Source organism: Garra rufa, chromosome 17 (assembly GCF_049309525.1).
Source record: "Garra rufa chromosome 17, GarRuf1.0, whole genome shotgun sequence".
In the NCBI taxonomy this organism is placed as follows: Eukaryota; Metazoa; Chordata; class Actinopteri; order Cypriniformes; family Cyprinidae; genus Garra; species Garra rufa.
Genome location: NC_133377.1, coordinates 12,212,046 through 12,225,108, shown reverse-complemented (window position 1 = coordinate 12,225,108; position 13,063 = coordinate 12,212,046).

Here is a 13,063-nt window from a genome sequence, read left to right as displayed (position 1 = left end):
AATAAAGTCGAAATAATGAGAATTACAGTAAATTGTAGCAATTAAAGTTACAATATTTTGAGAGCATAGCCTGCACATGCAAATGGCCTGGATTGGGAGAACTGCGAGAAGTTTCCAGGCCACTGGTGTTTGCCCATTTCCTGTCAACACCTCTAATCCTAACCTACTTACTTTTAATATTAAAAAAAGTCTCAGCTTTCAAAATCTGTCAGTTTTATAGTGAAATACAAACAATGTGTCTTACAATAATGTTTTCACACTCTTTAATGTGGCAGGACAGATGGCTGTATTCATGTGATTCATTCCTCTTTTCGATTACAATGAGATATTCATTTCAGAAAATGATACTGTTTTCTTTGTGAAAAGTCCACCACCTACTCAACAAAAACATCTGTGGTGTACAATCTTTCATTCCTGACATGTATTTAATGAAAAACAACAATAAAACATTCTAAAGGTCGAAGTGGACACATTAGATATAATATTGTAATGTCTTTTCTGAGGTATATAAGTGACTTTTCACAAGCTGTTTTATTCACAGTATAATACAGTAAATATTTGGAAATAAGTTTATTGCATGATATAAACGTGAAGGAACATCAGAAGGAATGAAAAAACAGTATAGTCTAATTTAATGAAACAAATGTCTCACTGTAATCAGAAAGATGAATAAAGTCAAATTATTTAGAGAATAAAGTTGAAATATTTTGTTATTTAGTTTATATTTTAGTTTATTCTCTAAATATTTTACATTTATTCTCATAATTTTGACTTTATTCTCGAAATGTTACAATTTTAATCTCGTAATCTTAGATTTTTTTTTACGATGCACGAAAACGCCATCGTAAGAACAGCAATCAACTCCACATAGATTACAGTACAGTTCTCCCAAAAGTATTTCCACACTTAGATGTGCAGTATGCATTTCATTGCATTACACTCAAAACTGTTTTCAAATTTACTTTGACTAGGAATTTTTTACTCAAAAATTGTTAGTAGGTTTCACAAATAACTACAAAGAAACCACAAGTAACACATTCAAATAAAAGTGAAATTTTGAGGTAGAAACACTGAAATAGTAGTAAAACATACATAGTACTTAATACTTAGACTACTCAGTAGTCTTTGTTTACAACTTTGATTTTTTTTTATTTTGACTTTTTATTCTTGTAATTTTGACGTTATTGTTGAAATATTTCGAATTAATTCTTGAAACATTTTGACTATATTCTCAAAATATTTAGACTTTATTCCAGAAACACTTCGACTTTATTCTCGTAATTTTGACTACTCTTGAAACATTTTGACTTTATTCTCGTAATTTTGTCTATTCTTGAAACATTTTGACTTTATTCTCTTAATTTTGACTACTCTTGAAACATTTTGACTATATTCTCAAAATATTTAGACTTTATTCTCGTAATTTTGACTATTCTCGAAACATTTTGACTTTATTCTCATAATTTTGACTTTATTTTCAAAAATATTACAATTTAATTGTTGAAATATTTTAGCTTATTCTCGAAACACTTTGACTTTATTCTTATCATTTTTACTATTCTCTAGACTTTTTTCTCATAACTTTCTCATAATTTTGAGTTTATTGTTGAAATATTTTGACTTTATTGACGAAATATTTAGACTTTATGGTTGAAATATTTTGACTTTATTGTTGAAATATTTAGAATTTATTGTCAAAATGTCTTGACTTTGTTCTCTAAATATTTTGACTTTATTCTCGTAATATTTTGACTTTATTCTAGTAATTTTGACTATTCTTGAAACATTTTGACTTTATTCTCGTAATTTTGTCTATTCTTGAAACATTTTGACTATATTCTCAAAATATTTAGACTTTATTCCAGAAACACTTCGACTTTATTCTCGTAATTTTGACTACTCTTGAAACATTTTGACTTTATTCTCGTAATTTTGACTACTCTTGAAACACTTCGACTTTATTCTCGTAATTTTGACTACTCTTGAAACATTTTGACTTTATTCTCTTAATTTTGACTACTCTTGAAACATTTTGACTTTATTCTCGTAATTTTGACTACTCTTGAAACATTTTGACTTTATTCTCTTAATTTTGACTACTCTTGAAACATTTTGACTATATTCTCAAAATATTTAGACTTTATTCTCGTAATTTTGACTATTCTCGAAACATTTTGACTTTATTCTCATAATTTTGACTTTATTTTCAAAAATATTACAATTTAATTGTTGAAATATTTCATCTTATTCTCGAAACACTTTGACTTTATTCTTATCATTTTTACTATTCTCTAAACATTTTGACTTTTTTCTCATAACTTTTTTCTCATAATTTTGAGTTTATTGTTGAAATATTTTGACTTTATTGACGAAATATTTAGACTTTATTGTTGAAATATTTTGACTTTGTTGAAATATTTAGAATTTATTGTCAAAATGTCTTGACTTTGTTCTCTAAATATTTTGACTTTATTCTCGTAATATTTCGACTTTATTCTAGTAATTTTGACTATTCTTGTAACATTTTGACTTTATTCTCATAATTCTGACTTTATTCTCAAAATATTACAACTTAATTCTTGAAATATTTCAGCTTATTCTCGAAACACTGACTTTATTCTTATAATTTTTACTATTCTCTAAACATTTTGACTTTTTTCTCATAACTTTAACTTTATCAAGACAATAAAGTTAAAATATTAAGACTTTATTCTTGTAATTTCGACTTCATTCTTGAAATATTTTAACTTTATTCTCGTTATATTTTGACTTTATTCTTGAAATACTGCGACTTTAATCTTGTAATTTTACTTTTTTTGGCACTAAAACACAGTAGAAAGACTGAAATAGTAGCAAAACATACTCCATAGTCTTTGTTTTTTAGACTGTACAGTAGGAATCAAAATTTCAAACCAAGTTGGATCTGCAAACAAAACATGCTGCATGAATTAAATACATCATCTTAAAGACATTTTTGGGCCATGTTTGAACTGCATAACATGACATATTTAGACTGAAATGAGACAAACTTCTCAAATGGCTTCCTATTGAATGCATTCAACGCCTAATGGTATAAACCAATGCTTTTATAACCATAACAAGCGTTTCACTTCATTTCCTGGACTACATCAGAGTTATATGCTGAATATTTTCATTCCTTTATTTCCCACCCAGTGGAATGACCTGCAGCTGAAACATTCAAACACTAACACTAGCTGTTATGTGTGTTTTTAGTGGGTTTACGAGTACAGCAGTCTTCAGAAATGCAGCAGTCTTCTTTGTAGGCCGGGGTCTGCAATACAGATCCCTCTGGGACTGAAGAAAGGGAGTGAAGACCAGATATGCCCAGCCCTGTTTGTCCTCCTGTCAGTATGGAGTAAAAATACTGCAGCTACGTGCTGCCCGCCAAGCCTCCTTCTCCAGTGCAGCGTGTCTCACAATCCTCTGGGAGAAGCTGGACGTAGTGTCTGCACTTCATAGGGCATAAACGGTCATGGAAAGTGCAAAATACAGTGCAAATAATAGTTTTCAGCACCATTTAAAACCATAAAGAAACATTTTTGTTTCTTGAATAAAAAAGGAATATACCATATATATATATATATATATATATATATATATATATATATATATATATATATATATATATATGATATAGACATACCAGAATACTATCTATAAATCTCTTGTTGTGATGTGCTTCACTGCAGATTTTAATGTAGATTTTTAATACAGTTATATTTCCAGTGGATGCTTTGGATCCAGCTGGCCTTTGTCACTGATCTTGATAAACAGCGTCTTCTTTCAGGTCTGTGTGAGGGTGAAGAGTGATCCGCTGCTCGATATGAAAGCTCTGCTTTGCCTACGTGAGGTCTGAGGCTCAGTGCTGTCCAACAGAGACTCTAAGATAAAGCAGGAGAGGAGAGATGAGGAGATAACAAACCATAGCCACTGACTGACTGACTGCTGCTGTTGCTTAGCTGAAGCATTGTTGAGCTGCTTAATGACTGGTGATTTAAAGCTTAAAGTCATTTTACAGTTTATAGTTACAGCTAAAGTGGCCAAAACAAAAATCGTAAGGGATCAGTTGAAGAAATATAAGGCTGCAAAACAGAGTAGACCTTGTGAAAAAGAGGAACACGTTATCATGCTTTAAAAAAACAGTACTTATGATGTTTTAAGGCACTCATTTGCATGCAAATTGCAATTTAATTAAAATGCATTAGAGTTTAACTTCATGCAATTGCTTAAAGGGATACTGCACCCACAATTTCAAATGATCCCATGATTTACTCAACCTCAAGCCATCCTAGGTGTATATAACTTTCGTCTTTCTGACAAATACAATCACCATTATATTACAAAATGGCTCTTCCAAGCTTTATAATGGCAGTGAATGGGTGTTGAGATTTTGAAGTCCAGTAAAGTATGTCTATCCATCATAAAAAGTACTCCTCGTGGCTCTGGGAGTTAATAAAGACCCTTTGAAGCAAACCGATGCATTTTTTTTTCTTTTTCACAAACACATCAATTTACCTTTAGAAGGTCTTTATTAACCACCCAGAGTCGTGTGGAGCACTTTTTATGATGGATGGATACACTTTATTGGGCATGTTTTAATATAACTCTAATTGTATTCATCTGAAAGATGAAAGTCATATACACCTAAGATGGCTTAAGGGTAAGTAAATCATAGGGTAATTTTCATTTTTATTGTGAACTATACCTTTAAGAGTATTTTTGTACTTCAGTGCATATTTATATGTAATTTAATAATTATGTCTATTGTCTTTGAAATATGGTTTGAAATAATGTGTACTGTGGAATGTGCTAAAAAATATTTATGGTTTCTAAAATATACTTGATGTAATTTCTATTAAAAACTGTATGTCATTTACAAGTGAACTTTAAAGCACAAAACGTGTCAATTTTGAGTGTTTTACATTACCTGAAAGTTGAATAAGCTTTCCATAGATGTATGGTTTATGAGGACAGGACAGTATTTGAAAATCTTGAATCTGAGGGTGCAAAAAAAAAAAAATCACCTTTAATTTGTCCAAATTAAGTTCTTAGCAATGCATATTACTAATCCCAAATTAAGTTTTGATATATTTATGGTAGGAAATTTACAAAATATCTTCATGGAACACGATCTTTACTTAATATCCTAATGATTTTTGGCAAAAAAAAAAAAAAAAAAAAAAAAAAAGTACTATTTTTTTGGCTTTTGCTACAAATATACCCGTGCTACTTAAGACTGGTTTTGTAGTCCAGGGTCACAGTTAAAAAGTCTACTTAAATGTGTTAAGAAACATAGTCAAGACTCTAAGTGGCTTTTTATATCTTTAATACAATATTTTCTGCTACTACCATTTTTAAAAATATACTAAGATTTGAAGTACACTACCAGCGCATATTCAATAAACCTCCAAGCCATGAGTAAGAGTTGTTATTCAGTGTTTACACAAAAGTGTGAAGGCACAGCACAAAAAATGGTTCATATTAACCTCAGGTTAAAGAGTGGGTGGAAAGGAGGAGGCGAAACTAAATTATGAATGTTTTTTGTTGAAAGAAACATTGACTAACAATATTAGCTAATAAAATGATTTATAACAAGACAAACAGTCACGTTTAAGCCATGAGACAAGATGATTTTAGATTTATTGGACTATTTATTGAACTGATGTAAAGCTTCCAGTATATCTCATTCTCTCTCATTTTCTCTTCTTTTCTTCCTTAGTTTCATAGCCGTTTTTTCTTGTCTGCTTAACTCAGCTCCTCACGGTTCAGCCTCACCACCCCTGAATGCACAGATACTTTGGCATGGCTGGGCAGAAAGCCCTAAAAAGACCAACAGCAAAGAAGTCTGGATCTCAGTAACACACACACACACAGTATAGCACAAATCAAAGATCTCATGCAATCTGAGAATGTGCTGTTGTCTGCTGTTCTCCGTGTTACACAGGGACACAGAAAAAGCCATTATTGTCTCGTTTTCCAGAGCTCAGCTCATAGAAAACGAGGACGGCAGCCACTGGACACCTGGGAGCAGTAATGAAAACTATGAAAAGCAGCCAAGAGATGCAGGTCAAGAGTCTGGTGGCTCTAATGAGTATCTGTGATTACATTATACAGGACTGCTCAGATGAGGGTGGTCCAGCTCTGGTGGCCATTCAGACTCACAACTATGTCTTAAAGAGACAGTTCATCCAAAAATGAACATTTACTGAACATTTTACTCAGCCTCTCATGGATGTGTGAGGAAGGAGGCGCACAAAGATGAAATGCAATGACAAGTCTTTGAAGGGCAGGAAAACACACATCAACATAACCTTGAGATCGGAAAAACAACACTGAACTGAATCCAAAATGATACAGACAGGTTAATGACACAAGGACAGGTGACGGTGATAACTAATAAAGACTTGACAAGAACAGGAAAACAGAACAACCAAATATGGGCACAAGAGAGAGAAACCAACACAGACAGTCCAAAGGCGTGTGACATTATTCCCCCCACCTGGAAGGCGCGACCTCGCGCCATAGAAAAGGAATGGATGGACAGAGGGGACTTAGGAGGTGGACAAAGGAGTGGATGTGGGATGGAAACAAAAAGTCTGTACTGGAGGAGGCTTCGGCAGAGAATGGAGGAGGACGATCAACAAAGTCCAGGATGCAACAGAGAGAGGAGCCAGGAAGGAAGAAAGAAGGGACCAGGAGCAGGAGGAGCCAGGCAGGACCCAGGCCACAGCCATGATGGAAGCCCACGGCGGAGCCGACGGAGGGTGGAGCCCGAGGTGGTGATGAAGAGCCAATGATCCCGCGTGACACCGGAGATCTGAAGGACCAAGGCTGAGACCAAGGATCTAGTGAGCGAGGTGGAGATCCGCAGCAGAGCCGGAGCCAAAGGTGGAGACGAGGAAGCTGAGATCCAGGGTGGAGCTGCAGGGTCAGAGTGCCAAGGCGGAGTCTGGGACTCTGAGGCTGAGGTGGAGTCAAGGGATCCTCCAGCCATGATGCCAATAGAGACTGACAGACCGATGGCTGAGGATGAGAAGAGGGACTGTCAGGAGACAGTGGTGGAAGAGCTGAGGCAGCAGGGCTTATAGATAGAGATAACAGAGGAAGGAGGGGGGGAAATTTGACTTGTGACTGTGATGACATCGGAGAAAAGTCTATTAGATCGGCTTACGCACCAGGTCTGACATCACAGGATCAGGCTCTGAGGCGATCCTTAGCACTGTCGCATCCTTCAGCGATAGTTTGTTGGTTGCTTCGGGCTCTGGCTCTCCATCAGCAGTGGTCTCTGGCTGCTGCTCCACGCTATGGGGTTATGGTGGGCTGGGCACTGGGTCCTGACTTAGCAAAGATGTGCATGACACCAGTCATGTAGGCACACTCAATATAGACAGCTAGGCTCTCTTGAGGACCCTTCGCAGACAGCTGCGCCCATGTGGTGGGGTTAAGTCAGTCTGGTAGAACGAGCAGAGGCAGCAGTCTGGGTATTGTGTTAGGCCTGCAAGGAAGACAAAGTCGGTGGTGTGGTCCTAGAGAGAGCGTTCCCCGACGGCAGGATCATCCATGACAAAGGGAAAAAAATAAAACACTGATAGAAAACGACAAACAAAATCGTTTGGCAACATGCTGCTTTACTGTTTCTTTTTTCTTTCTTTTTTTTTCGCCTCAGGCTTTCCAAGATGTAGATAAGTTTGTTTCTTTATTTGGAGATTTGGAGAAATGTAGCATTACATCACTTGCTCACCAATGGATCCTCTCAGTGAATGGGTGCCGTCATAATGAGAATCCAAACAGCAGATACAAACATCATAATAATCCAAAAACACCACTCGTCCATCAGTTAATGTCTTGTAAAAAAAATCACTTCTAGGCTTCCTCAAGTGAAAAAGTCCATCCCCTGTTGTCCTCTGACATCAAAATCCACCAACATGTTTGTTTAGAACGGTTTTGGAATGTTTTCATTTGTCAACAGTCTTAATCTGTGCATATTTCTCTCCTGAGTCAGAAGATTTGACTTTTAACTGGAAAAAAGGAAAATTATAAATGGAGGACTCATATTTTAGCTGTTTTTCTTATAGATGCACAGCTTTTTACTTCAGATGATGGACTGGACTGGTATGGATTACTTATGGGTTATAATTATGTTTTTTTTTTAGCTGTTTGGATTCTGATGGCACCCATTCATGGCAACCGATCAGTGGCGATTTCTTTAAGACTGCAAGGGAAGCTCAGCTTCTCCTATAATGTCACAAAATTAATGGTCAAATTACGTACTATTGTATTAACATTTTATTGACTAAAAATGCGTTAGAAAACGTTCATCTCAAAGACGAATTCGTTCAGAATCAGTTACTGTAGATATAGCAGGTCGGCTGACTTGATTTTCTTCTCATACATTCCCGTAGCGTCACAGTGCATTTCCCCATTGAAGCCCAGCGTCCATTGACTTCAATGGGGCTGCTTTGAACGTTTTTTTTTCAGTGTTTTGAAACTAGACGGTCATTGGATAAACGCTGCGATTATGTCCCGCCCACGGACGCTCAGCGTCTCTGGGGGTGAATGAGGAGTGGGCTGGCCTGGACGCTGAGCTTCTGCGTGATGATTGGAGGGTCTGTCGAAAGATTGCATCTCCTTTTGACTGACAGCGATTTTGTCCTATAAGGAATCGCTGAAGCTATTCGTTCGCGCTCTCTGCGGCTGCTCAGTCCCATCGTGGATTTCTCAAGTTCAGTCGAAATAAAAACTGCTGCAACCTATTTCTTTATATTTGCTTGGCGAAATTGCTTGATTTTCATCATACATTTCACACAATTATACACCACATTCCTTGTTTCACTTTTACAGAGTTTAATATTTTTTTTAGATCATTCATTCATATGAAACTGCACACGAAAAGTCACTGGAAAAGACGCCTAGTTGGTACGACAGGGTCACAGACCATTTTCTTGAAAAGGAACGTAGGGCAGAATTTACTTTTAAATAAATAGACAATTTTATGATGTAGACCGAAAATGAGCTTCCCCTATTTGACAGACCAGTAGCCGCCACTGCAACCGATCCACTGGTGAGCAGCATAATGCAAAATTTCTCCAAATCTGTTCTGATAGACGAGAATTAATTTCTGAGGCTGATTAATTTCAGGAAATTGTAATTTTTGAGTGAACTATTCCTTTAAAGGGATAATTCATCCAAAATTTAAAAATTGGTAATTTATTCACACTTATGTCATTACAAACATTAATTTCTTTCTTCTGCAGAACACAAAATAATATATTTAGAATGTTTCAATTGTTTCTGTCCATGCAATTAATCAACGGGTCTAAAACAACACCAGACCCTATTGACTTTTATTGTATGGACAAAAAACACTGAGATATTTTTCAAAATTTCTCAACATTCTTTCTAATGACTGCTTATTTCCGCTGGCGGCGGTGGTAGCACGCACATACTTCACAGTGCACAAACATCACGCACGTCTCCATTAAATTTAGCAAGGAAGTATTTCTGTTTCTGGGAATGAAGTGCCTTTTTCCACTCTTCCAGACCCAGTTTAACTTACTCAAACCTAAACTGGTGTATATTTTAAGAGACAACGTAAACCTGTTCTCTGATCGCACCAAAGGGTGACCTCACACAAACTGTTCCTTTCCCATGATCCAGGCCGCCCCCTCATTCTACTCAGATTCCTGATGTTTGCCTTACGTCAATACAATGCCAGAACTTCCTGGATGGTTTATTTGAGTGGTTTTGTACTCTGAGAGCTGTTCTTCTAGCTGTAAGTCTGACAGTGGGATATTGTCATGTTCGGGTGCTCCTCCGGCTCCATCCTGCCGTTTCACCTGTGCGCTGTCACTTCAGTTGCACGTGGTGTTTGTTTTGATCCTGTATTTGTCTAATTTCACGTTGAGAGCAATCAACGCATTACCGGCGTGGTGCGCTCAATCAAGCCACACCTGTCTCTTATTTCCGCTGCCTATTTATATCCTGTCTTTGTCTTCTGTCAGCGTGGGTACGTCTTTTGTGTTTTTACGCTTTATGGCTGTATATTAACCTTCTCACTCTGTACTGTGTCCAGGATCCTCAGGCGAGGCATTAATTATTCTTTTGTTTTCCGGACTGTGATGCCGGATTGTGAGCGTCAGTCATTCCTCTCGGCTCGCTCTCTCTCTCTGTGGATGTGTGCGCTGGATTGCCACACCTTTCCTTTATGTTTTGCTCCTGTGCTGATTTTGTGTTCTAAAGTTTTCTAAATAAACTTTCACTTTTGTTCTCTGCATTTGAGTCCTCCGCACACTTTGCTGACAGAACGTACCCAACAATTATGGACTCAGCTGAGGACACGGAGGTCCGCCGAGCGATCGTCCAGCAGGGCGTTCTCCTAGGACGTCATCAAGAGGAATTGAACGCATCGCATCAGACCATGACAAGCCTGACACAGCAGCTCGCCGCGGTCACCCAACGTCTCGACCAGATTCAAATCAGCCAGCCGGCGATTCCCGCGGCTGCTGCGCTGGTCGTGGAGGAGGCACCCGCGTTGCGCCGATCTGAGCCCCGCCTTAATCCTCCGGCTCCTTACGCGGGTGAGCCTACTACATGCCGTTCTTTTTTATCTCAGTGCTCTCTGACTTTCTCATTACAGCCTTCCTGTTTCCCCACTGAGAGTTCCAAAGTGGCATTTGTGATACTGCATCTTTCTGGGGTCGCTAAAGAATGGGGAACTGCTATGTGGGACAATCAGAGCGAATGCTGCAGCTCCTTCACCGACTTCTCCAAGGAGCTTCGGAAGGTCTTTGACCGGTCGGCTCTGGGCAATGAAGCGGCACGGGCGCTCGCTCTGCTGCGTCAAGGAACCAGGTCAGTGTCGGATTACGCCATTGAGTTCCGCACACTCGCCTTATCTTGCGGCTGGAACGACAAGGCATTATGGGACCATTTCCTCCACGGACTGGCGGAACGCATCAAGGATGAGATATACTCCCTGGAGCTGCCCACTACTCTCGATGGATTGGTTGAACTCGCCACTCGGGTTGACTTCCGCCTGACACTTAGGTCTCAACACCTACGTATGGAGACTGTGCATGAGAGCTTTGATCCCTCACCTGGCGCTAGGAGCGCCACGCTACCACGATTTGGGCTCTCTGAGGAGGAACCGATGCAGATCGGCCGGGCTCACCTCACTGCCCATGAACGTCGCCATCGGATTGCCAACGGTTTGTGCCTCTATTGTGCGGAGGCGGGGCATGTTGTCACAGGATGCCCACACAGGAAGCAACCCCTTGCTGGACGATGGTCGCGCACGGTAAGCGTGACCACGGCTTTGCTGCCCTCTGGGGGCCGTACTACTCTCCAGGCTGTTCTTCACTGTGAGGGGATTAACCACCCTATTGTTGCTCTCATTGACTCCGGGGCGGAGGGGGACTTCATGGATATCGAACTGGCCAAGGGCTGGAATATTCCAGTTTTTCCCTTAGCTAATGCGGTCTCTGCCAGCACTCTTTGTGGCACTCCCCTTACTAAGATCACATCGGTCACTGGACTCGTTCGCTTGACCACTTCTGGCAATCACATTGAGGAGATTCGTTTCCTCCTCATTCACTCTCCCTCTGCTCCTATAGTTTTGGGGCACACCTGGCTTACTAAGCACAACCCTCTTATTGATTGGGCTCACCATATGGTTGTTGAGTGGAGCCCTTTTTGTCTGTCTCAGTGTTTGGTGTCTGCTTCACCCCCACTTATGTCTGACTCTGTGTTACAGGAGGAGCCGGTTAACCTGGCTAACATTCCGGAGGCCTACCATGACTTGAGGGCGGTGTTCAGTAAGTCCCGAGCTTCATCTCTTCCTCCGCATCGCCCGTATGACTGTGCGATAGATCTGTTACCTGGCACTTCTCCACCTAAGGGGCGCCTTTATTCGCTCTCCGGTCCTGAGAGGGAGGCCATAAATAAATACATCAATGATTCTCTATTAGCCGGCATTATACGCCCCTCTTCCTCTCCAGCTGGGGCGGGGTTTTTCTTCGTGGAGAAGAAAGGTGGGTCGCTCCGTCCCTGTATTGATTATCGGGGGCTGAATGACATCACGGTCAAGAATAGTCATCCCTTGCCACTGATGTCTTCAGCCTTCGAACTCTTGCAGGGGGCAACCATCTTTACGAAGTTAGACCTACGCAATGCTTATCACCTAGTTCGGATTAGGAAGGGGGACGAATGGAAGACCGCCTTTAACACCCCCACTGGTCACTTCGAATATCTGGTCATGCCCTTTGGACTTTCAAACTCCCCCGCGGTCTTCCAGGCACTCGTTAATGACGTGCTCAGAGACATGGTCAACCGGTTTGTATTTGTATACCTCGACGACATCCTGATCTTCTCCCAGAACGAGCGTGATCATGTCCAGCACGTCAGACGAGTGTTACAGCGGCTTCTAGAGAATCGTTTATTCGCCAAGCTGGAGAAGTGTGAGTTCCACGCACAGTCAGTTCCGTTCCTGGGGTTTATTTTGTCACCAGAGGGCATTCGAATGGATCCGGCCAAGGTAGAAGCAGTTGCGAATTGGCCCACCCCAGATAATCGTAAAGCGTTCCAGCGGTTTCTGGGGTTTGCCAATTTTTACAGGCGGTTCATTCGAGGTTTTAGCCAAATTGCCCTGCCTTTGACTAGTCTCACCTCCACACGTACGCGTTTCTGTTGGTCAGAACAGGCTCAGGGAGCCTTTGACAAGCTAAAGAGACGTTTTGTTTCGGCTCCCATTCTTAAGAACCCGGACCCGTCTCGCCAATTCGTAGTGGAGGTGGATGCATCAGAGGTGGGAGTGGGGGCGATTTTGTCCCAAAGATCACCCGCTGATGACAAAATACACCCTTGCGCCTTTTTTTCTCATCGTCTCACCCCCTCGGAACGGAACTACGACATCGGGAACAAGGAGTTACTGGCTGTCAAGTTGGCATTGGAGGAGTGGCGTCACTGGCTGGAGGGTGCGGGGGTTCCTTTTTTGGTTTGGACCGACCATAAGAATCTTGAGTATATCCGATCCGCCAAGAGACTA